Consider the following 27,144-nt stretch of genomic DNA (forward strand, 5'->3'; position numbering starts at 1 on the left):
GTGTATATCTTTATTTTGATATGCGTGTGGGGTGGAGAGGATTCCCAAAAGCCCTGTTAAGGCAACCCCTTTGGGTGAAGCAAATCTCTGATTTAAAAAAAATACATAAAGCGGGAGACCAGTACCCGCATTAAGCTGGTCTGCAGTTTGATTTGTTGCTGGCTATCTTGCTCATGCTTGTTGCTGGATCTCGACATTTTGAACCAAGAGAGAGACTTAGCTGTTGTACAAAGCTAAAACTCTGTAACATCATCTTTGTATAGATACTTCCTCAGGAATTTGTCTATAAAAATTGTCCGTGGTGATGGAAAAAGTGTCATGTGTGTAGCCCTGAAATGCTGGAAGCATGTAATAATTTATCTGCCATCATTCTATATATGCATATGTGCGTGTATGTATGTATGTATGTATGTATGTATGTATGCTACTGGTACCATGTAACCCAGTACTACCTGCCTCGTGGTCGGGTCACCAGCGACTAAACTGGTTCCCCCACCAGACTTGTTTGGTGAGGAGGGCGGCTAGTCTCTCTGGAGGATAAAAACAAGACCTTCCAAAGGGCGAATGAACTCTTTTTCTGAGTCAACGCCCAACTAGCACCGTGTATGTTTGTGTGTGTGTGTATATGTGTATTGGGGTAGAGAGGGCTCCCGTAAGCCGTGGTGAATGCAACCTTTCTAGGAGAGGCAAATCTCTGATTTAAAAAACCATAAAGCGGAAGACCAGTACCCGCATTAAGCTGGTCTGCAGTTTAATTTGTTGCTAGCTATCTTGCTCTTGCTTGTTGCTGGATCTCAACATTTTGAACCGAGAGAGAGACTTTCGTACAAAGCTAAGACTCTGTAACATCACATTTGTATAGATACTCCCTCAGACATTTGGAATCATGGATTTTAAATGTCTGAGGGAGTGGCACTCGTCTGACAAGACGTTGCAATCATCATATATCATGTATGTATGCATGTATGTATGTTAATATATGTACTAGTGTATGTATGTGTATATATACCTACTTGTATGTGTATGTATATATGTATGTGTGTATATATTTTTATTTATTTATTGTGTATACATGTTTATGTGTGTTTGTATGTATATACGTATATATATTTGTGTGTATGTATATTTATATGTATATATGCATATATATGTATGCGTATAGGTGCATATATGTGTATGTGTACGTATATGTAGGTAACTTTATGTGTACGTATGTATATGTGCATACATGTGTATGTGTATGTATGTGAATATGTATGTATATGCGTGTATGTATTTGTATATGATAGTATATATGTGTATGCATGTATATGTGTGTGCATGTGTGTATGTATATGTCTGTATGTATTTGTTATATGTATTGTGTATGTATGGATGTATGGATGTGTGTATGTGTGTATGTTTATGGGTATGTATGTGCATGTATGAGTGTATATGTATATATATGTGTGTATGCCAAGGACCGTCTTCAATGTCATGTCTGCTTGAGCGTGTGAATTCGCTGGCAGGACTAAAAATTTTCGACCCAACTTGATGAACTATATATATATATATATATATATATATATATATATATATATATATATATATGTAAGTATGTATACAAGGTGACCCCAAAAAAACAGAGGACATTCAATTGTTTTTCTGAGCATTTTACGGTCAACGGAGAAAAAAAGCCAAAGACCCTAGTGCTTTGATGTGATGTTTTGAATATAATAAACTAGTTATGATCAAAGTTTCATTTCATTCCTACAAAATACTAAGAAACGGGGCCTAATTAGAGTTGGGGCCCGTTTTGGGGGAGAGTCACCCTATATATATATATATATATGTATATATGTGTATATATATATGCATGTATATATGTATATATATTTGTGTATATATATATATATGTAAATATGTATATATATGCATATATATGTATATATATATGTATATATATGTATATATATATGTACATATATATATATATATATATATATATATATATATGTACATATATATATATATATATATATATATATATAAATACTAGCAAAAATATAGGACCAGATTGAGCATATAATTTGCAAGTTTACATGACTGCTTTGTTGACGTGTAATTTGAGTTATTTGACGTCGACATTATGCATTTTAATTTAGAAAACAATTTCTGCGTTCTGTCTCCCTTTTCCTGTCTCAGACATTAATGATAAGTTACTGACCTACTTTCAACTAACAAAAAACTGAACAATGGCGAGTTGTTAAATTTGTCAGGTAAATTAATGAAACCAAAGTTACTTAATACTTTAAACAGAAGGTCATATATTTATGTTACCGTTTGAGTTGCCATTTACAACCCGTGCAGATTTGGAAGTAACAGCAACAACAACAATAATAATAATGATAATGATAATAATAATAATAATAATAATAATAATAATAATAATAATAAATTTCATTATGTGTATATAAAGACAGTATCTGTTTTAAACATGATTAATTAAAAATAAAACGGTTAAAAGGTATAGCTGTTTCGAACCTCGTTTAACATAGGTAAATCGAGGTTAGGATTACGATTAAGAGAAAAATGAAGATTATAGCGTTGGGAGTACATCGCAAAGGTTAGAAGTGCGGATCAAACAGAAAATTCACTAGATAAATTATATACCATCGGATGTTTAGAATAATACATTCTTTTAGTGTTTATTTATTATTAGTATACCAACTATTAGAAACCATCGGCAAACCCTGAAAACGGACGCGGTAACGCTCTCTAAGACCTGCTACCTGAAGCTGCCACACCAGGTCACAACAGCTCTCCGCAAAGCCATACGTGTCTACAATTTTTACAAGTTAACGCACATATGTCCTTATATGTTTTATGACCAGTTTCCTTAAAGAAAACATTCAAGCGCGTAGGTGCGTTAACTTGTTGACAGATTGCAGACAGTTGAAAAATCTCGATCTCTTCCGTTCCCCCGTTCATATTTGGCCTTCAATTGGCAGATTTATTATTTCCGATCACATAACAAGCGTGGGCGTTTTGACATAATTTAAGTAACAAAAGACACCTTCATTATAACTGATTAAACTAGCGTCCCCTGTCTTAAACAAAAAGCATGCAAGTCTAGACGCTTAATTTAAAGAAAATTTCTCCAAAACTTTTTTTCTTTTTCTCTTCTATCTATTTTTTTTTCTATTTTTTATTCGTTTTTTTTTTGTTTTTTTTAATGACTGGTCCCTAGTAAGACGAGAGGGATATAGTCGCCTGATGATGCCTTTTAAAACTGAAGCAATAGATTTATTGTGGTTACTTATGGTTATTTTATTTACCTAAATTGAATAAAATATTATCTTGCCCTTTTAATTGAGCACTATCAACAGCCTCGTTGAAATTCAATTTTACTTTTAGATATTTCAGTTTCAAACTTGGCTTGCGGTACTTGCCAGTCTAGCCGCAAGAAAGGGCTGCTATACAGCGAAACAGTCTGTCTGTGAATGACTATATATCTATAATATAATGCTGAACGTCTGTGTGTGTCTGGTCACGAATAGGCTCCTATATGGTTGACTATTATAGAAAACTGATTACATATAATGATAGAAGATGTATCGAGACACAGGAATGGGTATGTTTGATCTGGAATAATGATTCATTAAAATTGTGGGGTCTGCGTACGCGCCTGGTCCACAAAGTATGGAAATAAAAAGTGTAAAAATTAAAAAAAAAATGTTTACAATTGTTTTTGATATAGATGTACATAAGAATACTTTGATAAGTATATTTTAACTTAAATAGGGATCGTATAATAAAACTGTGGGGTATGCGTTCGCGCCTGGTCTCCATAGAATTGAAATAGGCAAAAACTTTAATAAAGACTTTTCATATCTATCTGCGTAAGTATACTTTGATAATTATGTTTCAGTTTGAAGAAATATGGTATAATAAAATTATGGGGTGTTCGTTCGCGCCTGACTACCATAGAATGGAAATATGTCACAAAGTTTCTCCAGTTCTTCGATTGCACCGTTCGGGAGCATCGGGAGCATTACTAACAAGACAAAATCTTGATTTATCTGATCAGAAAACATTCCTGAACCAGTCTCTATCTTTCTTGCCATAATACGAAAAAAATCTCTTTCTATCATTGATGTTCTTCTTAGATAAAAATGCACATCTTTTAGAGGAAAATCTCATTTCTTTCATTCGTCTAGATAATGTATATCTAGAAAGAGAACTGCCGACCCCTGTTTTGAATTCTTTGCTATGGTCAACATAAGTTTTCTTTCGATCGTTCAAACGGTTTATTAAACCTGTGATCATCCTTCAAATTGGATGCTCTAGGGCGACCAGATCCAGATTTCCCTTTTACCAAGCGTTCGACTTCGAACCTTTGACCGATTCGCTTCACTAGAGAAAGATATGTTTTCACATTTTCTTTTCTTAAAATATCAAAATCTGCTTCTAAATCATTTCGGACTGCTTAATCCTGCAATTCGGTTTTTTATATCCTTGCCAAGATGCGGTCTTACCATTTCTAGGATTCATTTTTCCACTTATTATTATATGCTATAATAATAATGATTTGCAAAATAGAAATTTTCAGTTAAAATTAACAAAAACTCATGGAAAAATATTGAAAAATCGATTCCTTCCGTCTTTCTCTCTTGGCCCATTTTTTTTTTTTTGCTCATGAGTATATATATATGTATGTGTGTGTGTGTGTGTGTGTGTGTGTGTGTGTGTGTGTGTGTGTGTGTGTGTGTGTGTGTGACCGACCAATAATAAAAAAGCGAGGTTACAACCAGGACAAAAAATTGAAAACGCTTTTATTCATAATTATACGGATAAATTAACGGCGAATTTCGAAAGATATAAAAGAGTGCAATTATGGAGTGAAGCAGTGAGCATTTGGTCGTGCTTTGATAAAATTCGGTTCGCTAAGTTTATTGCTATTTTACAAGAACGTGGTTACAAAAAACTAGTTCTTAAATTTAGCGGAAAATTGCAGCATTTAATACACAAGAAATTTGGATGAACTACCAATTCCAATATTGGCAAGAACGTCTTGAATCTATCTTCCCATGATCTTTCTGCCTCTGAATTATTAATACTGGATCATGGTTTAGATTTTTGTATACCATTACCTGGTGTCAAACGGGAATAGGTATTTTCTGAATTTGAAATCCTCAATGCCCAAGCAGAAAAACTTCCACCAGTTTCTGAAATTAAAGTAAGGGATTTAAAAGCAAGATTAAACGACTTGGCCCATAGCTATGCAAGTACACCAATTTCCCATTCAGAATTAAATGCATTATTAAGTTATTAAAACTTTGCGAAAAAATAAATCGTTAGTTATTACTAGACCAGATAAAGGTTCAAGGGTTGTAATACTAGATCATCATGATTATGTTGACAAAATGTCCACCATATTGAATGACACGGATAAATTCATAAAAGTGGGCCCAATCGCAACTCATGATCGTATAACCTCCTTAGAAAAGGTAGGAAATAATAAAACTGACAGAAAATAAAAAAAGAATCTAAATTTCAAAAGCGATTAGTTAAGTGGGTTAAGAGTGGTGTACTTTCATCGGACATAGCTAAAGAGATAAGGCCTTCAGAATCGATCCGCCCTAGATTGTATGGTTTACCGAAAACTCATAAAGTAGATATTGCCTTCAGGCCCATTTTGTCTATGGTAGGGTCATCATAGCATAAAGTTGCAAAATGGATCTTAAATATTTTGCAACCAGTATTAAAATATTACAGTAAATACTGTTTGAAAGATTCATTTCATTTTGCAGACTTTATTCAAATGTCTAAGGCTGTTAATAAATTTATGTATTATTACGACATTAGCGACTTGTTTACTTGCGTCCCAATTTCAAAGACTATAGATATCTGTGCAGATGTTTTATATCATAGTCAGATATCGCCTCCACCCATTTCTGAAAGTTTTTTTCTGTTGAGCTGATGAAATTTGCCACTACATCTGTTGAATTCAGTTTCAACGATGTAATGTATCGGCAAATAGAAGGTGTGTCGATGGGCAATTTTTGGCCCAATAATGGCGACTATTTTCGTGGGTTTCCATGAAGAGCAATTGCTCTCTGGACCCATCAAACCATTGATCTCTTTTCGTTAAGTGGACGATACATTTTGCCTCTTCAATAACCAAACAGAGGCAAATAATTTTTTCTCCTTACTTAATAAGATGCATCCCGCGCCACAGTACACTTATGAAGGAGAGCCTCATTCGTCCATAGCTTTCCTTGATGTATTGGTAACGAAAACACCATCCAGTTACCTTCCATCAATATACCGTAAACCTACGTTCACGGGACTGTATACACGTTGGGATTCATTTTGCCCCCGAAAACGTAAAATGAATTTAATTTGGACCCTAACATATATTACCTTTATGATCTGTTCCAAATCAAAATTGGATGAGGAATTAAAAATAATTACTGATACCCTCTCCAAAAATGGGTACCCGTTGGATGTGATTAGGTCAGTTATACAGAGGAAAATAGCAGAGTCCTATGTAACTAAAATTCAAACGGTTAATAAATGCCCAGTATATCTGCGTTTACCTTGGCTGGCAGCAGTGAGAAATTTGCAAAGCAAATCAGCTCAACAGTGCAAAATCGTTATTTTGCTTCAAATGTACGTGTTTTGTTCTCTACGAGAACGTTAATGCCATCCACTCGAAAAGATATTCTACATCATAATAACAATGTAATTTACAACTTTGAATGTAGTTGCAGTGCCAACTATGTGGGTCGAACAACATTAAGATTGGATCGAAGAGTCCAGCAATACGTACCTACCAAAATCAGAAATGGGGTATATCAAACAACGGGCGTAATTTCCAATACATACGGGTCTTCAATTACTGACCACCTTATAAAAACCCCGTCTTATGCAGCGAACTTAGCGCGAATTCTTTTACAATCTTGAGTCGTGCTCACTCACTATTTTATTTAAAGATCTTGGAGACTGTTCATGTTCGGTTGAGAAGGCCTTCCCTTTGCCTCTTAGGTTTGAGCGTGATTAATCTCTAGGGTCTTCGATAATTATATAACGTTGCTCTATTTTAATCGCTTTCCCTAATTTTGCCCCCATACATAACGTAACGTTATTTTTATCTGTACATAATTTCGATTCCTATTCATGTCTTTCTTTTCTTTTTTTTTTTTCACTCAAATCCCTCGATACAGTTTTGATAAAGCGAGGGCGAAACCGGTCAGCTGACTCCCCCATTTTTTCTCCTCCTTTTATTCTTTCACCCCGTTAACTTTATTTTAACGTTAACTTTATTTTAACGTTTTAACCATGAATTTTCGTCTTCCTTTCATGATTGCATATATATAAATTTTGTACCCCTCGAAGAATTATTATGTATATATATATATATATGTATGTATATATATGTATGTATATATATATGTATATATATATATGTATATATATATATGTATATATATATGTATATATATATGTATATATATATATGTATATATATATATATGTATATATATGTATATATATATATGTATATATATATGTATATATATATATATATGTATATATATATATATATATATATATATATATATATATACTCAGTTTGGACTTCTGCACAATAAAACTAAAAAAACATAACTATAAGATAAGGGTGAATGAATAATCTACCAAACAAAATATACACCAAAGAAAAAAAAACAAATACTGAATAACGAAAAGTGCTAAATGACGCAAACAGCATTAGATTTAATTTAATTTAGTTTATGCAAAAGTTTCAGAGAGAGGATGGAAACCCTTCGTGAAAATTCAGATACTCCCGACTCAAAAAAAAAAAAAAGAATTAGACATTAACTAATAATTATTCTCCAACTATCAGTTTATTTTGAGTGTCTTAAAGGGTTTTAGGAAGCATCATTTGGATACCGACTCCCATTTGAAAATTGAAATATTTCAGTTTTGCATTAAAATTTGTGAATGGTCTTCACACTCAAACATTTACTAACCTCAACATCATATAATGGGCGTGGATCAAAATTGGAATAAAAAGTTTGTACAAAAAGTTTCGTAGCAAAGAGTCATAAAACAGTGCAAAACTCTTCTGTTCAGAGAATTAATATTAACGGTTCTGGGACAATTACTCTTCTAGTTATTATATAAATCTATTAAAAATTTGTTTTCATAAATTCATATTAGAGATTTGCCAAATATAAAATAATACATTTCGTTGTTTATGCAATTAAGAAAGTTAGCAACATCATACTAGTCATATCATTACAATGGATTATTTCCTCAATCTTTGTTAAAAACAACTGGAAACAATGATTTCCAAACACAAATTGTGAAAAAGAGTGGCATTTTTTTCAAGGGACGTTCTAAAAAGTAATTCCTCCTATTTTTATTCTGCCCGAATGGATCAGAGGGGATTGAAAATTGCATTTTTATGATGACTGAAGTTATGCCTTCATGACCTGATAGTTTCATCACTCTGTTTCAGACATTGACGATGCGAGACTCTAAGAAAGCAATCCCTGTCATGGACGTGCATCAGAAGCAGAGATGCGTCATTAAATTACCTTACGCAGAAAAATTGAATCAATCAACATTCACTGGTGCCTGATAACTGTTTACGAAACCGATGAAGTTGATGTCTGCACAGTTAGGGGATTGGTTCGTCGATTTCAGAGCGGTGACAGAGACGTGACAAAGAGCGCTTCGGACTTTTACGACTAAGGCATCGTTCATCGCTGACAAAAGTACATTAAGAATGATGATGGCTATGTAGAAAAATAAAGTGTGAAGCAAAAAAAGGTCGTTCGTTTTAATGATACAAATGCCGTCTTCGTGTCCCTTCAACGTTTTAGCTTTTGGGTTAAAAAATAAGGGACCTTGCTTTTAGAGCAATCCTCATATGCATACATTTTTTCAAGTCCCCTGTGTATAAAATAAACGCGATGTTTCACAAACAAAACATGTATCTGTATGTTTGTGCTGCAAGTAAGTAAGGTGGAATAAATGATCACAGAAAATATGATTTATTATAATTTAACTATTTAACTAACACTGCGGTTCCATTCCCTAATTTAAATATAGGAATTCCAAATTCTATCTACTTCTTCGTTAGATTCCATTCAGTTACTGTCTTTCCACTTCAATAATGTAACAGAGTATGACGTCTGTATGCAAATGCTTAGCCGTGTGCGAAATGTCTTCACAGTAGGGAAGAAGAAAAATACTATAAAAACGAACGTGTGCGCAGACAGAGGAGCACGCTCAGATTTGAGAGAACGTTCGAGAGGACAGAGGTCAGAGAGAAGGAGCACGATCACGTTTTATTCGGGAAAGTCCCAGGAAATAAATGTTGTTGTTATTAAAAGGAGGTTGAGTCACTACTTGTCCTATGTTCATTGCGACGTATTCTGCTACAACGTGTTGGGTCCCAGATGTTTACATGTTAATGCGTGAAGCGTTACAAAATCACCTTCTTATGTCATACGAACAACGAAATATAGGCGCTGTGCCAAGAATCATATATTATAACTGACCGTTTAATACTGTTTAACACATAAAACAGAAGATGATAATAATATTTATATACAGTTTACATCACGACGACGACTGTGACGATTCCTGGGGACTTCATATTATTATTATTATTATTATTATTATTATTATTACGAGGCTGAGACATTTATATAACAGTTCTTGTTGGAATAGATAGAGGGGAGATACATTATTGATGATGACGGAGGGGACACATTACTTGAAAGGGAGTTATACACAAAGTTTGTTTACAAGATGATAGAAAAAACACATTTACCTTTTCCTTTTGGTGGAATGACGACAGACGAAGACAGCAGTTTGCAAATATAGATGACCCTTTATTCATACCATATGGATAATTGATGATGGTCAGGGATTACAGCCTTTACGATTACATGGTCTCATCTCCCCTCCCCGCTCGCCTCCAAGAGAGCGTCAGCTCCCAGTATGGCTGACGCGACTTTCTCTGGCGCTCTCTCTCTCTCTCTCTCTCTCTCTCTCTCTCTCTCTCTCTCTCTCTCTCTCTCTCTCTAACTTCGAACCCTGTCTCAATATATTGAGAATCTCCTTTCTTGATGACGTTAGAGGCATGCTTCGCCACGGGAAATTTATTCACGTGGAGTTTACCTATGTATGTCCAAACATACTTTTGGCAAACAAAAAAATTCCCAATTTGAATTGTTCAATATCTAACCTATTTGTTAATCATTATTTCTAAACTCATATTATCCCTTCTTTTAACTGACATATTTAATATCCAGTTATTTCTACAAGAACGAACAATCGACTACATTCCTAGAATTATCTATCTATTATCTTTTAACACTTGCCTACTGGGTTCGATTCTAACCTTTTCCAAATATCATTTTCAAACTTATCTAGTTTGCTCTCTTAATTACTGGGGGCTGTCCCTTTCTACATAACATTTAGTTTGAATTTAATGAGGAAAGCGTGAGAAACGGATGGATGGACATGTTATCTTAACTTTTATTCGTCGGGGAAAATTTCCGATTTTATCCGAGCCGATTAGCGAATATACGTCCGGTTTACCATTTTGAAATGACAAACCTAACGATTCTGACTATAATACACTTTTTTTTAAAAAGTCGTTAAAATAGTAACACAGAAATTATTATTAAATAAAATAAAAATATTTTCAGTAAATGCGGAACTATTTTTACCCATGCGCCATGAGTTGATGACTTCCGATTTACAATATTTCAATATCTGTTTGCAAACCTTTCTTCCCCAAAGGCCCGTCTCACGTTCGTATATAACAAAACATTTTTTTTTTTTTTTTTTTAGATTTCGGTGTGCTAAAAACAAACCTGTAAACCATTTTCGTCGCAAAAAATACTTTACATGATATGAGAAATTTACTTTTCCGAAAACTTGGTGATCACTTTTCCATGTAAATTTAACTTAACGTGAGCACTCACTTTCTGGCCACCTGGGAGAGGGGGCATTTTCTTTCGTGTTTATTGCATATAAGGTTTTTTGACAAGGCCGTTTAGTACGCGAGTGCATATTTACCAGCCTTCGTTTATGCTCGCGCATAGCGTAAACGATGGCTAGGGCTGTGAAATGGAAAATAGTCCCAGAATCCAGGGGTTATTACCATGCAAAGGAAATCAAACAAAAATAAACACACAAAAAATGCTGCACTCTCACGTGGCCACAAAGTGGGTGCTCATTCCAAATTACATTTACATCGCAAAGTGATCACCCACTTTTCGAAAAAGTAATTTCTTCATATCATGAAAACTACTTTTTGCGACGGAAACGGTCCGCAGATTCGTTTTCAGCACACCGAAATAGATCTACAAAGCATTATTTTCTTATATACGAACATGAGACAGGCCTTAAAGTAAAATAATACCGGATTTTTGGGGGCAGATTGGCCGTTTAGTTGTACATATATCCTCACACCAGGTAATCACTAAAAGGGGCTCTTAAAAGTCGTCACCCATATTGAGCAAAAGTTTGTTTACATGTTTTACAACCTTTAAATTGGTAAAATATAATAACATACTTATTAAAAATGAGATCATATAAATAAAAAAAAAATAAACTGCAAGATGAAGTTTTGAAATGATTACATGTCTTTCATTTTATTTAGAATGACAAACATTGACCAATAAAAATGAAATTTTCGGTTCTTATGTAGTTTTGGTGCTGTGCTGAAATATATCGTTATTATTTGGAAAACCATTCTTACGGAGTAGGTGAGGATGTTTTCTAACTATTTTGTTAGATATTTAAAAAAATATATGTAAACATAGTACGGTTACCATCTGCCATAGTATGCGCCTTGGAACAATATCTCCTGTAAAATTAAACCACATTTTGGTGCTTACGCATTTTTGATATCACGCTATTTTTAAATAGTTCTTTTTTATTTTATTTTGGGGGGAGGGGAGGTTGGATTAAACTTTCGCGATATCTTTTTATTTTTTTTATTTTTACAATCCTTCCCATGTTACGAAGGCCTTTCAAAATATTAACATTATTATCAGTAACAAAAATATATAAGTACCCAAAATTTTATTTTTATTACTAAAACTACAAATTGTTAGGTGAAAGTACAGTTTATTATGCATTTTTCGTATCGTGCTGAAATAATAACTTTTTTATTTTTTTTATTTTTTACATTGGCGAGAGGAGGGTGTTTTGTAACTATACTGTGCTTTCAGCTACAGCTAACAATGTATTATTAAACAATAAGATAGCATGAAATTATATAAAAAAAGGGCAGATTTGCCGTTTAGTTGTACAAATAGCCTCCAACCCTGTTATCAAAAAAGGGACACGTTGAGTCGACACCGGTGTACATATATCGTAAACATAAAGTTTGTTAATATTTACGTGATTATTGAAAATATAATCCTGTGATTAAAATTTAATTAAAACTAACAACAAAACAGAGAAATAATGAAAGATGAAATTTTAAAATGATTAAATGTGTTTTATTTTTATAATTTAAAAATAAAAACATTAAACAATATAAATAAAATGTTGGTTTTGTTCTCGAAAAGAAATAATGAAAGATGAAGTTAAATATTGAATTATTGTGGAGACGCATCATCATATGCATCCGAGTACAATATAAAATGTAAAATCAAACCAAAATCTTATTTGTATTGTTTAATGTTTTAAATTTTAAATTATAAAATAAAAATTTTTACATTATAAAATAAAACACATTCAATCATTTTAAAACTTCATTTTTCATTCCTTTTTTATTTGTTAAACAACGTATTATTTGAATTGTTTAATGTTTTAAATGTTTAATTATGAAACAATAATAAATTATAATATTAAACACATTTAATCCTTTTATTTGTTAAACAATATGCTTAATATAAAATAAATTATACGTAAACAAACTTCTTGATATATTCCGGTGACGACCCAACGTGTCCCTTTCTTTGATAACAGGGTTGTAGGCTATTTGTACAACTAAACGACAAATCTGCCAAAAAAATATTGTGACATTATACGTCAGTTGATTGTTGGGGTTTTGCTTTTTTACCATAAATTGTTAGGTTAAAGCTTTTTTTATTTCCAGAAAACTTTTAACAGTGAAAATAGACTTTTTATTTTTTTACAAGAAGTTGATTTCTTATTAAAAAAATATGAATGCTTTTCCTTCATTAAAGAACTTTTTAGGTGACATACACATACGTTTCTACAAAGAAAACCGTTATTTTCTTTAGCCATTCTTACCATAGGGAGGGGATGGTGTTTGGTAACTATTCTGTGCTTTCAGCTTACAATTTATTACAAAAAAAAAAGTTTTAACGTGGGGAGAACTGTGGTATTCATTCCAAAAGCCATTTTTAATATGGCGTTCTTAATATGATGATTTTGCCATTACACCAAATTGAGCCACCAAATTGAGCCACAGCAACGCGTGGCAGGGTACAGCTAGTATATATATATATATATATATATATATATATATATATATATATATATATATTAGTAGGAAGACCAGGTGTTGCTCGGGATTAAATGAGGATCACTAATATTTACACTATTACTTTACCCATAACACCATATTAATTCTTTTTTTGTTTTTACTGTCGCACTCCTCCCAAATCACTCCTTAATATAATTGGTAAAATCTGAAATATTGCAAAACTCTCTGAATTAGTGTCTTGTATATATGGTCTTAATTTCACGAAAATCGAAAATATGTATTTTGAGGTTGTAAGGGATTTCCAACACGATTTAACTTGGTTTGTTTTGTTGTTTTATCCATTGGCATAAAACCAAATCTCTACGATTATCAAAAATCCTACGAAAATGAATATTTTGTATGGAAAAAGAACAACAAATTGTTTCCACCATAAATCGATGAGAGCCATTGTTAAGATGCACCGAAGAAGGTCAAACGTTATGAGAACAACCAAAATGAGAACAGTAATCTGATCAAACCAAATATTATCAATCCTCATCTCAAAAATTCAGAAACATTATTTTATCACGCTTGTAAATATATTTCAACTGTCGAAGGCAAGAGTCCCAACATGATTTAATTATTTTTTAACAAAGTTTCCACACTTATTGAAAATCCTACGAAAGTTAGTTTCATATAAATAGATTATAAGGAACGTCCATTTCCGTTTCAAGAATGTTTGGTAATTTAGAATCTGCAGATTCCGATCTCTTTCAGACATATTTCTATAAATGGCACACTATCATGTCGGCGTGGACGTCGGCAGGGGGGAAAGAGCAAGATCATACAGAGCACCCTGTCCATTTCAACTCAAGTTACTAGAAACAACTTCAAAGAATTCACCGATTCTAGCGAGAAAGTCTAGTGCTTATATTTAAACTCGACATTTTTTACCAATTAAAAACAGGCAAAAGTTATAGTATATTGTCTTAGAATCAGTGCTTTATGCCAAATTGATAGTTGAATATGGTTAACTTTGTGCTCATTTTTGCATTAAATACTAATCCTCATGAATCCGTAATTGTGGATCAAACGGATATCATAATACGTAGCACGCTGCATCTTATCATAACGAAGATTATTGCAAAATTTCAGCTAGATCCGCCCAGTAGTTTTCGAGAAATCTTCTATAGAAAATGTGGTATTGTGATGACTAATCCTTAATAAGCCCTAATTGTGCCTGAAACGTATACCATGATACTTGATTCAGTACACTTTATCATAATAAAGGTCCGTACAAAATTTCAGGCAGATTCGGGCAATAGTTTCTGAGAAAAAGTGTAACGGAAAGACAGGTTGACAGTCAGACGAAGAGAAATATGATATAGATCCCTGGTCTTTAAACTAGCATCAAGGATAGTATCTGTTCTGTCCTCTGTCATAGAGAAAATAGTCATTCTTAACTGGAGCAAGTTTTAGTTTAGTCATATCCAGAATGCCATTTTTTAAGCGAGCTGAACATCCCTCACATAACAATCTTTTGTAGGGGGAATTTTGATGCTCATATATACGAACTACTTTCGTAAACAATTCATATTTTTGTAAACGGCTAAATAACACAAAAGAATGACGCAAAAGTATCAGTGTATACTTTTATTTTCTTTCAAAGAGAATTAACGGCGTATATTATTCATGTTTGTTGTCAAAACGATTCTTCAAACGAAGTTTTCATTGTTTTTTAGTCGGTGTTTTGTCAGCTGTAGTGATTCACTTCCGCTTTGTCAAGTAGCGGAGTACGGGCGAACTGACATCTTCCAGTCTGTCTAACGTGTTTATAGGCGTATGTATCTGTGATGGTAAGGGGAGTGAACGTAATGGCTGATAACGAGGAATGGCCAATCCTCATCAATGCTAGCGACGTGACGTGCACATAAAAATCGCTCACACCTCGCCTAAAGCAAAAATAATAAAAGTGTCAGATTCTACATAATAATTAAACGAACTTTAACAGTTATAATAAAGTTTTATCTATGAAAGTGTGTGTGTGTGTGTGTGTGTGTGTGTGTGTGTGTGTGTGTGTGTGTGTGTGTGTGTGTGTGTGTGTGTACACCTCTCTACCAAATATCTCTGCCAATTTTCGGTTTACAGACTCGAGATTTTACATAAGGATTATTGAGATTTGGGAAAATCTTTTTAATGGTTTTCAGACAGAAATCAGAAATTTGGCTATTAAGGAGTCAAAGTTCAACGATTTGACCTTTGAGAACTTTACCAAACTCCTCCGCTAATTTTGGGTCTAAACACTTGAAATTTTAGATATAGGTTACTTGGACATGGATCTAACTTAAGAATTTGATTGGAGACCAAAACAATAGATGTTAAGGGGTCATATTTCGGGTCAAAGTTTTTTAAAAATGACCTCTGCGGTCTCTACCAAATTACTCAGCCAGTTTTTGGTCTAAATATTTGAAAGCTTACATAAAGTGTACTCAGAAATAGGGCAAACGTTTTAATCGTTTTTTTTCTGAAATTTTGCCTTCCAAGGGGTCAAAGTTCAAAAGATTTTAACTTTGCGGTCTCTAGCAAACCATTAAGAAAATTTTGTGTCTAAACATTTGAAATTTTACATAAAGGGTATTCATACATTGCAGCAAGCTTTTTAATCAGTTTTGGGGCGAACTTTTGGCTGCCAAGAGGTCAAAGTTGACAGAGTTGCCCTTTGCAGACTCTACGAAATTTCTCCAATAATTTTCGATCTAAACACTTGAAATGTGAGATGTAGGTTACTTGGACGTGGGTCAAACATTTTAATTTAATTTGAGTCCAAAACAATAAGTGTTAAGGGGTCAAAATTAGGGTTAAAGTTTTTAAAAAATTGACATCTGCGATCTCTACCAACTTTTCTCTATAGTAGTTATGGAAGCCTATTATATAGAAAGGCATTATCGTACATATTCACACTTTTCACACACACACACACACACACACACACATGCATTAGCCTTAAGCTACAGAAACAGTGTTATAACCCTGGCACCCTGATAGGTATCTGATGAGAGCAGAATGTCACATGATTTTATATGTTGTATATATATATATATATATATATATTTATATATATGTGTGTGTGTGTGTGTGTGTGTATTATGCATATATATATATGCATATATTATGCATATGTATATATGCATAATATATGCACATATATATACATATGCATATATATATACATATGCATAAACATATATGCATATACATATATACATATATTATGCATATACACATATATATATATACATATAGATACGTATATATATACGTATATATATATATATGTGTGTGTGTGTTTGTGTGTTGGGGTGGAGAGGGCTCCCATAAGCCGTGGTGAAGGCAACCTTTCTAGGAGAAGCAAAAAAAACATAAAGCGGGAGACCAGTACCCGAATTAAGCTGGTCTGCAGTTTAACTTGTTGCTGGCTATCTTGCTCTTGCTCTTGCTTGTTGCTGGATCTCAACATTTTGAACCGAGAGAGAGACTTAGCTGTCGTACAAAGCTAAGACTCTGTAACATCACCTGTGTATAGATACTCCCTTAGGCATTTGTCTATAAAAATGGTCTTGTGGCAATGGAAAAGTTATGACGCGTGGAGGCTTGAAATGCTGGAAACATGTAATAATTGATCTCAATGACCGTCTTCAGTATCATGCCAGCGTGAGCGTGTGAATTCACCAGTACGACTAAGAAAAAAAAAAGTAATTTCTGGGCTCATGGACATTAAGTGTCTGAGGGAGTGACACTCGTCTGACAAGACGTTTTTGCAATCTTCATCATATATATAAACGTATATATATATACGTATGAATATGTACGTATATATATACGTATATGTATACGTATATATATATATATATATATACGTATATATATACGTATATATATACGTATGTGTATATATACGTATATATATACGTATATATACATATATATATATACGTATATATACATATATATACGTGTATATACATATATATACGTATATATACATATATATATACACGTATATATACATATATATATACATATATATACACGTATGTATATATATATATATGTATATATATGCATCATGTATGTATATGCAAAATATATGTATATATATACGTATATATATACGTATACATATACACGTATATATATATACGTATATATATACGTATATACATATACATATATATATACATATATATACGTATATATATACGTATATATATACGTATATATAAAAAGTATATATACACGTATATATACACGTATATATACACGTATATATGCGTATATGTATGTATATATACGTATATATATACGTATATATATGTATATATATACGTATATATATATATAAATATATATATATACGTATATATATACGGATATATATACTTATATATATATATACGTATATATATAAGTATATATATGTATATATACGTATATATATATATGTATATATACGTATATATATATGTATATATATACGTATATATATATGTATATATACGTATATATATGTATATATATACGTATATATATACACGTATATATATACGTATATATATACGTATATATATACGTGTATATATATACGTGTATATATATACGTATATATATATATATATATATATATATATATATATATATATATATATATATATATATATGCTTTTGTGTATAATTGTAGAATGTCCATTCGGCAGGCTTTATTTTGACTTTTCTGTGAAAGCATATTAGTTTATTGCTAATCGCCTGATGAGCACCTACCGGGGATTCCTAACGAGTTCTTGTGACATTTAAATAATATATTTACAAAAATCTGAACAGACTAAGAATCTGGTTAGTCAACTCTGCACGAAGGGAATGTAGATTTAGCCTGGGAATCATTGTGTTCATACACACGGAAGGAAAGAACGCAATAAATGACCCACTTCCCCCGCCCAGGGATTGGTTGGTGCACCTTGGGAAGAAATAACTTCTGAAAGGCGTATAATTTAGTCCGCATTTTATTCTCTCGTAAAAAAACATCAATGAAAGTTTTAAAAGATGGAAACACAGTTCTGACAAGTAGGTGCATCCTGTTGTAGCTTGTATAAGGTTCTCTCTTTCTTTCTACGTTTAGTTACCCTGTTTTTCATCTAGTAAAATTTCATATAAAGTTGCCGAACTCAAATTTTCGATTAATTAGTTAATGAGCAGCTGTGAATAGTTAAGTCAAAATAAAACAGACCAGCTAAATCCCAGGTTAACAGATCAAGTCCGCCTAAACCTGAAAGATGATGAATTCCTCACTGACAGATTTTATTAGAATTTTGAGGAGGATTGTTACCAAACATGTTCTAGGGAAAACACTGTCAGCAGCGAAAAATCAGTGAACATCAAATAAGTTACAATAATAATGAAATGAAAAGTACTGAAATCTTGGGAGATTTACTGTCCTTCATATTTCACATTTTATCAGCGATAAATCATAGTTAAGAACTTTACTATTTCTACTACTAATATCAGGTTGGTGCAAAAATAATGTCGTTATTGGACGTTCAACTTCTAGTCAAAAAACGAGATTTTTACACCAACCTAATAGTATTAAATAAAAGCAATAAATTATAGGCAGTATCCCTAGTAAACTATTCTATGCACTTAATAAAATGAACAAAAGAAACACTAGGTACCTGGACCAAAAAATTAGTAAACTAATTATCATCTACACCAAAATGATAATACTGTAGGAACGCGGTATAGTATCTGTTCTAATGTTGCACTTAATTTTTTCTAGCCACGGTCAGTGAAGAAAGGATTCTTATATGTAACTGAGGTATTTAAAATGTTTGTTCCAATCCATAATGACCTTTCTTTAGAGTAAAATTTTACTCATATTAAACAAATGAACCTCGTATTTAACTATTCTTGGAGGGGGGTGAACTAAATAGAAACTCTACATATTGAAGCGAGAAAGGAAAAAGGACTGAAACGTGTAGAATATTATGCACATGAGAAAAAGTGGACTGAGAAATACTTAACACAGAACAGAGAAAACCTGATCATTGCAACAAAAACACTGTCAAAATAAACAATACAGGTAAGATGAAACTGGGGGGGGGGACGAGCAAAGAAAAATGGGAAGAGAAGTAGTTGCATGGCCGATTTATAACACTAAACAAAGGAAAGACTAAGAAAAACAAAAGTACACTTAAAGACATAAAAGGAATGTCGGACTTTTGCAGAACCCAAGAAGGAACTAGAGACACTAATAAAAACAACCTGAATCTTCAACCATCATATCCGACTGGAATTTGATATGGAAAAGTGTGCACTGCTAGTTATAAGAGTGGGAAAACTGGAGGTCTGGAAGATGAATAAAGATAACACTAATAATAGTGGGAGTACTAGGAGTAATCCTGTAAAACTATGAAAAAAGAATGGGAGAGATTAAAATTAGAGAAGTAGCTGAGAAGATACAATGGATGACAATCATGAAAACGGCTGAAATATTAAGGAAAACCCTCGAATGCAGAAAATAATGGACATGATATAGAAGTGCTAACTGGACACAAAGAAACACCACATGAAATCAAGAAAACTGAAACTGCATAACTTTACGTTAACCTCCCATCCCAAAAGAATGAGTCTGCATCAACTGGCACCACACGAAATAGTCAAGGAGGGTCCCTGCTTGGAAAGACAGATGAGAGAAAGCACTAACCAAACCTCCACTGGATGAGTGCGAAGAGGACTGGGACTTCAGGGATGCTTATTGCCATGCAAATTCCAGTAAAGACAAATTTTCGCTGCCAATGAGAAATCAATGCTAAATGGCTGTTGCGATAATGCAAAAATAATTTGAAAAGGTTAGGAAAAGAGCTGGAAATTTGGGGAAACTTGTCACTCAGACCTCAAGAAACACAAGAGGTTGCTCTCAAAGAGAGATCTTTGATGTTGACCTGTGTGAAAACTCCAATTAGTAGTGGTAGTAGTAGTAGTAGTAGTAGTAGTAGTAGTAATAATAATAATAATAATAATAATAATAATAATAATAATAATAATAATAATGATGATAATAATAATAATAATAATAATAATAATAATAATAATAATAATAATAATAATAATAATAATAAAGGACCGAAAAGGAACTAGAGACACTAATAAACACTACCAGAATCTTCAGCCAGGATATCCAAATGGAGTTTGGTATGGAAAAATGTGCACTACTAGTTATTAGAAAGGGAAAACTGGAGACAACAGAAGGCATGGAGCTACCCAACAAAACGGAGAGGGGAACAAGATGCCTATAAAGACTTGGGAATTCTGGAAGCGGACACCATCAAAGCAACAGAAATGAAAGATAGAATTGGAGAGGAATACCTCAGGAGAACAAGAAAACTTCTAGAAACAAAATTTATAGCAGAAACCCAATAAAAAGTATAAATACAAGGGCAGTATCACTACGAAGATGCTCAGGACTGTTCATAGAGTGGATCAAAGAAGAACTGAGACAGCTCGATCAAAAGACCAGGAAACTCAAGACCATGCACAATGCACTACACCCAAAGGACGATGTTGATTGACTCTACGTGAAAAGAAAAGAAGGCGGAAGAGGGCTAGTTTGTATAGAAGACTGTGTGCATGGCACAAAAAAAAACGAATTAGAAAAATACTTAATGCAAAACACGAAAAGGATAATCATGGTGGCGAGAAACACTGAAAAAAATCAACAAAACAGAAAACTGATAAAGGATAAGACGAGAAAAGAAAAATGGGAGGAAAAACAACTGCATGGAAGATTCATTAGGATGACAAAAGATGAAAATAACGAAAACACTTGGACATGGATGTGAAAAGGACACATAAGCCGAGAAACTGAATCCCTAATAACCGCAGCACAAGATAACTCGATAAGAACCAACCACATCAAAGCAAAGATTGACAGAACACAAGAAAACAGCAAATGCAGACTCTGTGGACAAAAAGACGAAATGATACATCATATAGTAAGCGCGTACAGCAAACTGGCACAAAAAGAATACAAGAACAAGCACGACCAAGTGGAAAGGGCAGTACACTGGGAATTATGCAAACACCTACATCTTGAACACACAGACAAGTGGTACCAACATACTTGAAAACGAGAATCACAAAATCCTATGGGACATGGACATACAAATTGATAAACCCATCCAAGCAAGAAGACCAGATATCGTAATAATTAACAAGAAAGAAAAATCCTGTCAAATCCTCAATTTTGTGGTTCCAGCCGACCCCAGGGTGAATATCAAAGAAAAGGAGAAACGGCGCAAATACACAGAACTAGCCAGAGAGCTGAAAGGGTTATAGAAGATGAAGAAAATCAAAATAATACCTAGGAGCACTAGGAACAATCCCGAAAAACTTTGAAAAAAGATGGGTGAAATTGGAATCAGAGGAATGACTGGAAAAATACAACGAACAACAATAATGAAGACAGCTGAAATATTAATGTGGAGACTAACACGCATGAGCAACAAGTGCAGCCAGAAAAATTGCTGCAGATGCAAAACATAAAACGCCACATAGAACCAAGAACATTGAAGCCGCATATCTATAAGTTCTCTCCCACCCCCATTACCACATCACTTCCCCCCCTCAAAGAAAAAAGAGACCAAACACCCAAGTGGAGTCAAGGAGAAAGGAAAGACTGAGGAGAGAGAGCACTGACCGGATCTCCACTGAATAAGGGCAAAGAGAACTGGGATCTTGGGGAGGCTTATTGCTACTCAAATTCCAGTGAAGACCAATAGCCGCTGTCAACGAGAAATCAATGGCAAGCAGCTGATGCGATAATGCAAATTTATTTGCAAATACTATCTACAGAGATGAAAAGTACTGGAAATCTGGGGAGACTTGTTGTCACTTAGCTTCTAGGGAAAACCATAGGCCGGTTTCAAGGAGAGATCTTTGATGACCTGTGTAAAAGCTCCTTGTGAGCCAATAATAATAACAATAATATAAATAAGTAAGTGAAAAATGCATGGTCGCCCGTGAGTGCACAGTGAACGAGGTATAAAAAAATGATAAAGTTTAGCATTTGCCCCCCCCCTCATTTAAATTTTAGTTCAGCACCATGTAAAACTGCTAAATAAACATACACAGAAAATTTTGGACAAATATGATAAAGTAGTCCCCAAAATGAAGTGTTCTTATTAGCCCTAAAAGAGTTCATTGGGCACACCCAAGAGTTATCGCGAAGTATAGACAAACGAAGTTATATAGAAATCAGTTAGTTACAACTTTTCAGAAAGTTTTATAAAAATCTAAGCCATCAATTTTTTTTTTAACAAGCGCAAAAGTGTCAATTTTAGCCATTTTAACCCGAAAGGCACCCCTCGGGGTGGGGGGCAACTGGAGTTTTCCCGGAAAATCCATTCTGTACTTTTTTACTCATATCATGTTTAACGTTTGTGCAAAATTTCAAAAAATTCCAAGGCATAGTTATTGAGAAAATTGCGGATAGACGAACGGACAGACAAGGGTGAATTTACAGATCCATACTCCTTTTGTCGGGGGACCAATAAATAAATATTTTCGCATATCATTATTTAATGATTTCTGCATTATATTTCGCGTCTCGACTAGGTTTGAATATTCATGAAAAGGAGACGACGACGATTCCGAGATAAAGAACGTGTTATTTGCTTACGTTAATTAAAGTAGGTCAATCAAGCAACGCTTTCAGAGAAACGAGAAAGCTCTTCGTAAGATTGACGCTGAAATGCCAAACTAATTTTATTTACTTTTCATGTAAAGAAAAATATTTTAAAGTTCAGATATGCATTTATGTAATAGATAAACGGTCACCAAATCTTTGGACTTGATGTGTCATTAAATTCTTCATTTTTATTTGGTGGTTACTTATATGAATTTAGAAAAAAAGTAAATACACCCTCAACTATATAATAAAGTGCAACGTACATATATTTTTTCTTTTCTGTTGGGAAAATGTGAAAGCTTCTCTACAGCAAAATTGCGTAATTCTTCTCCTCCTTACCAGAAAGTAAGAACACTGTATAGAAACTTATTTCCTTTCCAACTCGTAAGTGGCATAGAGGCAAAAAAACGTTGCATGAAATTTAGAGGAACTTTAGTTCAATCTTCGAACCCAGCAACTGGCTATATATATATATATATATATATATATATATATATATATATATATATATATATATATATATATATTATGAACAAACAGTTAATGAAATATGTTAAAAAACACTTTGAAATGAGTTAAAAACATATTTAATCTGAAAAGGAAACACTAGATAAATGGATGGATAAATCCATTTATCTAGTGTTTCCTTTTCAGATTAAATATGTTTTTAACTCATTTCAAAGTGTTTTTTAACATATTTCATTAACTGTTTGCTCATCATATTATAAGCTCTATTTCCTATTTGGTATTATCGAGCTTTTATATCTGGCGGAGATAATTTTATAAATATTAATTCTTTAATATTTATAATTTACTTTAATTTTACCATCTTGGATCATTTTGGTAAATTCAATTGTAATTTTCATTTTATATATGTATGTATATATATATATATATATATATATATATATATATATATATATATATATATATAACAGCAAATAGTAAATAAAACATGTTAAAAAACACTTTGAAAAAGAGTTAAAAACATATTTAATTTGAAAAGGAAACACTAAAAAAGTGGATAGTCCTTAATCCGCGGAGTTTCCTTCTCATCAGAGGGTAGGATTTAGCAAAATGCGGGATCTTGCAAAAGTATCTGATGAAACTGCAAGTAAGTCAAAGATCTTACTTGATAACAAAAAGTGAAGCATAGGGAATAGGGTGAAGAAAAGGGTGATTTCACGTGAATGGATAGTCTGGTGAAAGATAAAGTATCCAATGACGGTAAAATCCAAAAATGCAAATCCAAGAAAGTTAGTTAAATTTCCATTCGCAATAATAATGATTTTTATTTTATATATATATATATATATATATATATAAAATATATGTGGCGATTAAGCTACACTGAATATTCTGCGTTTCATCCAACTATAGGATTCGTCAGGCTTATGCGCATAAGCCTGACGAATCCTATAGTTGGATGAAACGCAGAATATTCAGTGTAGCTTAATCGCCATATATATTTTATAAATTACTAACTAGCTCTACCTACGTATTGAGTACTTTTGAAGTAAATACTTTAAGTTTACGCATAAATCTATACTTCCGTATATTAAATTTATGTGAATAAATGAAGTAGTTATATATATATATATATACACACACACACACACACACACACAATCTACACATTCAGCGATAAAAACACTATTTAACTTAAAAAAGGAGAACGTCTACCTAAAACCACTAACCTAGTTCTAAAACAGATCCTTTGTTTGATAAAATGCATGCCCATTGGCTGATAAGAAGGGGCGCGGTGGATACTAGAAAGCTGATTGGCCAACTAGAAATCCTCAACATATATAAAAGCAAGAGGCAACCACACAATTCGCGCATAAGCCTGACGAATCCTATAGTTGGATGAAACGCAGAATATTCAGTGTAGCTTAATCGCCATATATATTTCATAAATTACTATATATATATATATATATATATATATATATATACATATATATACACACAATCTACACATTCAGCGATAAAAACACTATTTAACTTAAGTGTGACAGATTGTCAAACTGATAAATGAACTCTCTTCCGTTTACCTACTTTCCAGCTGACTTCAATATGGTTGTCTTCAAGTCCAATGTAAATAAGTTCTTGGTGAGCTGTTCCCCTTAAGTAATCCAATTTACCAAATTTACACTTCTAAAGATTACTATGATATTGTCCTTTTGACCACTGTACATTCTTCAACCCTTATTCTCGAGTGGCCTCTGGGCCTTGATAAGTGATGATTCCCTTGTAAAAAAAACATCCCAAACATAAAAACAACAAATATAAGCATGTAGCGGCGAAAAGCTAAACTTAAACGAAAGAATCACCGAATGGCCAAAAATCTGGATCGCTGAACACGGTGATGTTGCTAACATATTTTCCACAAAATCCAATTTAAATCCTAAGCCTTGCATTTGATTGAGTGTTAAATATGAATGAGATAAATCGAAGATTATACGATTTAAATGTTTTATCGAAATTTTAATTAATACCTGTTAATCCATGGATTTAATGATCTAATTCTTAAACACACAAATATGCACATTCCTATGCATATAAACGTATGTGTTATAATGTTTTGTCACAATTTCTACACGATGATCTAATATTGTGATCATGTTTTATTGTGAGCCTCTTTAGGAGATCACAATATTAAGGTGAAAGAATCCTGGTGTTCACTGCAAGTGATTAAACTACGCGTGTACTCTCGGTATTTATTTGTTTCCCCACGAAAACAAAATGTGACACAAGGTCGTTTTTAATGTAGGAGAAAACCAACTACCCCAAAAGAAGCGCACTATAGCATAGTGTGCAAAATAAATAAATTGTCTTAGTATAGAAAGGTTTCCCCCTCCATTGACTAAGAACATTTTAAGTTGGGTGCAGTATCAGAGCAGTTCGGCACCAGGCTGACCAGGAGGAGAGTTATGTGTGTGCTCTCTGCTCGACGGCAGAAACGTCTGGCTTACATAGTGCCAGACGAATCCATACTATCATAGATATAGGGGTGTTGATTACCCAAGAACTCCTCCTCCTAAGATTTATTCCCCCGAAATATAGTTTTTCTTTTTCTAGTTGACCCCCAAGGAGTCTGTGAGTTTCCTTTTTCTGCTAGAGCGACGCATATCGGTACTGGTTTGAGGGGGTCCTAAGTCAAATGCTCCGTACAGCAGGCTCAATGTCTCTCTTTTTGGTGGAGTTTCACTTAACTCATGCGAAGTGCGTTTGCGTATCTGGTTCAAGTGTTTCTTATGCATGGAATGTGGTCCTTTCACCATGTAGACCATAGGTCGATCCTGTTCTTGATTGTTCCCTGATCACAAAAAGAATTATTATCTTTGTGCATCTGGAAGAATATTTTTTTCTCCCGGCACGTAATTCTTCTTGGGAACAGTTGTCTTTGCGAGTTTTACCTGTTTTGGCAATAGTTTGTCAAAGACTGGCCGTATTTTTCTCATGAACATCACTTTCATCTGGGATGGTGTATTCTCGTTAGACGTTATACGGTACACCTGAAGAAATTGTTGCAATGCTTTTTCAGGTGGAGTGGTCCCGCGCAGTCCATGTGTTTCTGTGACCATGGGTATTCAGCTTTGGGCCATGGGTTAAATTGAACTGGTGGCGCTTTAGCAGCTAGTGCACATCCTCTGCATGCTTTCACCTTTTTCTTCAATATCCTTGTCCATGTTTTTTCCAGTACATGTATGAACGCATTAAACTTTTCATTCTGGTGGCGCCAGTGTGTCCTGTGTGAAAATTCTACGCTCTCCCTATATAATAATATCTGGACGCATGTTGAGAAAACCTCTGCTACTTGTTCATCAGTCTGCAGTTTTTCCTTTGTTTCTCTTTTAAAATCGTTGCTTTCGGCTTCTTTCCTTATATCATCCAGAGTAACAGGAAGTTCGTTCACAGTGTTGCATAGGATCGAATAATAATCTCTCTC

At 33.4% G+C, this 27,144-nt stretch overlaps 1 protein-coding gene across 4 annotated transcripts in view; it reads right to left on the bottom strand.

Annotated features, from left to right (window-relative positions):
- The window catches only part of LOC145266903 (uncharacterized), a 216,837-nt gene that overhangs the window by 118,078 nt on the left and 71,615 nt on the right, over nucleotides 1-27,144 (bottom strand). The window contains exon 2 of one of the 4 annotated variants that reach the window (XM_080122682.1): nucleotides 5,133-5,207. The exons of the other annotated variants lie outside the window; for them this stretch is intronic. The gene's annotated coding sequence lies outside the window, so the exon portion shown is untranslated. The remainder of the gene's footprint in view (nucleotides 1-5,132; nucleotides 5,208-27,144) is intronic. 4 annotated transcript variants of the gene reach the window in all.

This window comes from Euprymna scolopes, chromosome 42, assembly GCF_053919585.1.
Source record: "Euprymna scolopes isolate OS-2025 chromosome 42, ASM5391958v1, whole genome shotgun sequence".
Taxonomy (NCBI): domain Eukaryota; kingdom Metazoa; phylum Mollusca; class Cephalopoda; order Sepiida; family Sepiolidae; genus Euprymna; species Euprymna scolopes.